This window comes from Schistocerca cancellata, chromosome 10 (genome assembly GCF_023864275.1).
Source record: "Schistocerca cancellata isolate TAMUIC-IGC-003103 chromosome 10, iqSchCanc2.1, whole genome shotgun sequence".
Taxonomy (NCBI): domain Eukaryota; kingdom Metazoa; phylum Arthropoda; class Insecta; order Orthoptera; family Acrididae; genus Schistocerca; species Schistocerca cancellata.
In genome coordinates this window covers 200397658-200403472 of record NC_064635.1, presented here as the reverse complement: position 1 = coordinate 200403472, position 5815 = coordinate 200397658, and positions in this window count along the sequence as shown.

Genomic DNA, 5815 nt, shown 5'->3' with positions numbered 1-5815 from the left:
AGTTATCGAGTGGTGATATTTTACTTTTATATAATATTTTTTCGCCATTTTCGGTAAATATTTGCAATTATTCTTGGAGCATTTTGCTATACACTGAGCCTACTCAATGTAGCGTCCATCAGCTGTGACGCATCTGGCCCGACATTCTTTCCATGATGTAAATGCACTTTGGTAAAAGTCAGGGGATTGACTTTTACACCTTCGCTTGACACAGGACATAAGAATTTTCTATGAAGTGTTCTATCGCACAGGTGGGCCTTCAGACGACCAAAGAGGTAAAATCAGACGGAGGCAGTTCCGGACTGTAGGGAGGATGAGGAACAATTTTCCAACCACTTTTCCTGATTCTCTCCTGTGTCATTAGGGCTGTATGGGGTTTGGCATTGTTATGGCGTAGTCTGATGAGCTGACCCTGAAGCTGTTGTCTGTGGGTCTTGATGGCACGTCGCAGTTTGTCCAGTGACAAACAGTAACGGTCCCGGTTAATTGTGGAGCCAGGGTCCAAAAAGTCAGTGAAAATGACACCACACTGATCCCAGAAGAAGGAGGCCATCACCTTTCGGCCTGTTGTTCGTGAAAGCCTTGGTTTCTTCTTCCGAGGGGAACTCTCAGGTTAGGACAAAAACAACCATGTTTCGTCCTTGGCAATGACGCCGTCAAAACACTGTTTCCACTCTTCAATAAAGGTCTTCATTAGACCCTCGCACACTTTCTTCCTCATCGTTTTCATTTCTCTTGTCAATAATTTCGGCACCCACCGTGCACCGATTTTTCTGTGCCCTAGTGACTGTATCAGTGGTACCACACTACCCAACGACAAACGAGTCATTTCAGCAAGCTGTCGTGTCGTAACACATCTGCAATTTTGGATTATCTGATCAATGATCCCTTTATTCACATCACTCACTGCCGTCGATGGGCTATCGCATCGTGGACTGTCCAGTAGAGAGAAATCACCTTTTTTAAACGTCTGCAACCACCGCTGGATGCTGCTGCGACCCACTGTGTCCTCCTCATAAACAGGGAGCAGCTTCCTGTGGATCGATGTGACAGGGTCATCGCCGGTCTTGAAGAGGAACTCCATCACCGACCGTTGCCGCAACCTGACATCTACTTCACGGTCCATTATGGCTCACTTGTTAATAAAAGAAAATACTTTTATATAGCAGCTTATAGCTAAATGTTCCAAGTATGCTCACAAAACATATCATTCTCATCCTGCAAAAAATAAAAAAAATTGAGACTCCCTTAGTAATTTTACTTGCACTGTGTGAAGGAGTCTTACTACTTTTTGAGCTGTCATCACGACCAGTCTTTCTCTTCGAGTTATTAAGCAAGTATAGACGACAGATGACATAAAGAAAAATTCCGACAGCACTGGGGGGGGGGGGGGGCATGGTGGCGTTGTGAATTCACTTCGTCGTTCTTCAAAAACAGTTGCTGACAATAATGAACAAAGATTGGTCTTTGCGGTGCGCGGAGACTTAGGATTTGTTGACGTTTTCGGCGCTCAACGCTACCAACGAAACAGCAACGTTTAACTTTACCACGCAGTTTTGACAACTGCTAGGTCGCTGGCGTTTGCAGAAATGAAAAAACAGGAAAGTCGACATGAAGTGTTCCGAACAAATTAGATATGTGAATAAACCGAACGACGGATGCATCGGACATCTCTTATTGTGCCACAAACATGCAGTTACCATTACTGGCAAAGTGGTTATCGCCAAGGGAGAACATACATCGTTTTCCTTTCAGTTCTTGTTCTGAGAGGGATACGCAGTCTGCTAGCTTTTTGACGTACAGAATATCTGATCAGTATTTAAATATACATTTCTAAAACCGGCAATATATTTACAATGTCCAGCCGATATTTTTTACCAGGCCGGCACATCGATATCTTTTCCGTCGGTATATAGACCCTTTCATCGATGTACCGTTGGCCGACGGCGACACCTTTTGATCTCGATATATCTCGGACCCTATATTTTTAGAAATATCAACAGTCGTAGTTCCTGCTGTCCTTCGATTCGCACTGAGTGTTCAGTGACATAGTTGGCTGATCGGCTAGATAAGTTACCTGCTCCATGGTGTGTACTTAGCGTGTCTGCGTCCAGAATTTGCGATTTAACTCCGTGTGATGCACCTCTGATCGTATTGCATGGCCCACTAACATTTATGTGACCACCGCCTATGTTCGAGGGCAACGTGCAATAACCAATCACAGACGGCTGATGGCAGCACTGGCAGTGGAGGGTATGTAAAGCGAATGGGGGGGGGGGGGGCTGCAGTCGCTCGGTGTCGTAATGCAGAAACGGAGCTTATCTGAGTCCAAAAGAGCGTGATCATTAGCTTTTACGCCAAGCATTCCCTAAACGGCTAACTTTATAAACTGCTTTCTTGCCGCCCTGATTAAAGTATACTGAGCATGACAAAACAGAGCTGTCTAAAACCGACTCCGAGACAACTGTGGTGAACGCCGGCTGCGCAGATACGTGCGCGCGAATAGACATGGAACGAAACTTCCTGGTGGCAGATTAGTACTGTGTGCCGGACCGAGACTCGAATTCGGGACCTTTGCCTTTTGCGGGCAAGTGCTCTACCATCTGAGCTACCCAAGCACGATTGACGATCCGTCTTCACAGCTTCAATTCTGCCAGTACCTCGTCTCCTACCTTCAAAGCTTCACAGAAGCTCTTCTGCGAACCTAGCTGAACTAGCACTCCTGAAAGAGAGGATACTGTGGGGATATGGCTTAGCCATAGCCTGGGGGATGTTTCCAGATTGAAATTTTCACTCTGAAGCGGAGTGTGCGCTGGTATGAAACTTCCTGGCAGATTAAAACTGTGTGGCGGATCGAGACTCGAACTCGGGACCCGAGTGAAAACCTCATTCTGGAGACATGCAACGATTCATCGGACATGGCTGTATGTCAGCCTATTCTGCAGACGCCGAGTTCATGCACCTATGCTAACTTGAGAGTTGGCGGAAGCCCCCTCTCATATTTCTATCTTACTCTGAGTAATTCGTTTCTCCTCTCTAATTGCATGTGGTGAAAAGTTGCTATTCCTTCATATGCGGACTTCCCACGCAGCATCTCTCGTCACCCGGGTGGTCCGGTGACAGGTGGGCTCTGCTGATCTTGAAAGGGTTAAGCCGACGGGTGTGAGGGAGTCGAGTGAATGCTTTCCAGACGCCGACATTGTCATAACAGCGGGAGCGACACGCCCGCAGGGGCCTGAAGGAGCGGCTGGGCTCGAGATTCCGTTACTTTGCAGAAACTAAGCGAAAACACTTTCTGGCGGGCTACCAGCGAGGCGTGGGAATGACTTGTGTTGCCAAGCAGTCTTGGCGGGCAAATTCCCGCGTTTCCTGCAAAATCGTATTTGTGATCAGCTTGCTCAGGGCATAGCTCCGTGACGTAGCAAAATCGGCGCAGAAATTGGCGCCAAGAATCTTCATTGGTGGAATGGTAGTGCTTCGGCAATAGGGTGGAATTTTCTGCCGGTTTTCGAGTTGCTGATTGGAACGTTTAACCACGGCCACTGTCATGGGGGCGGGAATGTTCTGTGTTCGGTTTGTACGGGTGCTCTTGTGGTGGTCGGCTCTCGTCTTTCGGTCGGAGTAGGTTACAAGACTGAGCTCTCGCTGCTCTGGACAGCCTGCCTTCCGTTGGCTGTCTAATATACTTTTATTTAATTGGAGCTGTTTGACAAAGTTGCTGAAGTTTTGACTTCAACGTAACTTTCCGAGTACAGGTGGCAATTGTGCGTTCTGCACACAAGCGGCCTATGTTGTCTGTCTTCAGCAGTTTTGCCTGAAGTTGACTGTATCGGAGTTACTGTGTGACTTCGCTTGTTAACATCAATCAGTGATTGTGTGGCGAGCCTTCTTCGTCTCCCTCAGAGGTCCATTTGTATTGCTAGGAAGTCTTTAGTCTGGAACAACCAGACCAGGATAATTTGTTTCGGGCTATACTCGCTGCATTATCATCACCACGACAGGATGTCGAAGCAACCAGCCATCGCCTCCGGTACGCCAGATCGTGTCTGTGCAGTTAAGAAGACAGCTTGGCAATGTACGTCCACAGCACCGGCAAAGCAGGCAATTTTGCTAGGCGATAATCAGAGCTCAGCAGAGCGCGCCTGTTTGTCTTTTCTAACTTTGTTCTGTCTTGGGTGTTCATTGTCTGAGTTCTCACTAATGTAGCAGCAATTAATGTTGGGTTGGCTGTGTGTCTCTCTTAAGATTTGAGTTGCAAGGAATTGGCTCCACATACCACTTCGTCATAAATGTCACAATCTAGTTTATGGACAACTTCACCTTCACAACATTTATTTGAGTATCCAATTTGAGCCAATTTGATGTATTGTAAATGTTTCATGTGTTTTTGTTTATTATTTTGAGTTTAGTCATAATAAATCATATTGTTATTTTGGACAGAACTTTCATTCTGTTAATCGGTAGAGCAACCCTATCATTTCTCACTACGTTAATGAAACTTTCCTTTATTTAACTTTTTATCAAATTAAATTATTGCAGGTGCCAAACTCTTTTCTACTCCACTTACAGGGTCGATTACAGTCAGTTCGCATTTCTTTTTAATTCATGTGCAACAGCAAAAGTCGGAGTTAGAATAGGGGGGGAAGGGCTTAGAGCATCATTTACATATGTAGATTCTAGAAGAATTTAGTGCTAAATACACTGCTAGCCCCGGCACCTCGGAAACTGCTGTTCATAGACGACGAAGGCTGGAATCTACACGCCAGTACCACAACTGTATTTCCACTGAATGACAGACAGGTGGCCTTTTCAGATGAATCAAGGTTTGTGCTCCATTGGACTGAAAGCGCATACTCTGCAACAACCGTCGGAAGAGTCCAGGCCAGAGGAGGGAGCGCTATGATCTGGGGAATATTTTCGTGGCATTCTCTGGTTGTTCGCGTCATTCTGAAAGGCACAGCGGATCGACACAAATATATACCTATCCTTGGGGCGTGTGTCCACCACTTCATGCAATTTGTTTTTCCTCGGCACGAAGGCATTTATCAGCAGGATAAGGCAACGTGGCACACAGCTCCCAGTGTACGTCCGTGATTGGAAGAGCGTCACAGTGAGTTTACCGTGCTTCCCTGGTTAACACACTGCCCAGATTTAAACCCAAACGAGAATCTGTGGGGACACCGCGATCGGCTGTACACGCCATTGAGTCTCAGCTGAGAAACCTGGCACAGCTGGCTACGACAATGGAATCGCCTTGGCTCGACATCTCTGTCGGTACCTTCCACGACGTCATTGACTCTCTTCCTAGGCGTTTCACAGCTGCCCACACTGAAAAAGGCGGTTTTTCAAGCTTCTGACAGCTGGTCGCATTTTAATTTAATATAATCGTATGGCTAGGGTCCCCCATCGGGCAGAACGCTCGCAGACTACTTCGCCGACCTGTAGCCGGTGAGGATGATAGGATGAGGACAGCACAACACCCAGGCCCTTGGCAGAGAAAATTCCTCGACCCAGCCGGGAATCGAACCTGGGACTAGAGGATTGACAGTCCGTCACTCTGACCATTGAGCTACCGGGGACGGACAAGCTAGTCGCATTAATGTGACTGGACAGTGTACTATCACAACGCCACATAATGCTATAGTCATCAACACGTGTTTTTTTTTCAGTCATCAGTGGTTTCATGCGGCCCGCCACGAATTCCTCCTCTCCTGCCACAACCTCAGTGTAGCACTTGCAACGTAAGTCCTCAACTTTTTGCTGGATGTATTCCAATCTCTGTCTTCCTCTGCACTTCTTGTCCTCTGCATCTCCC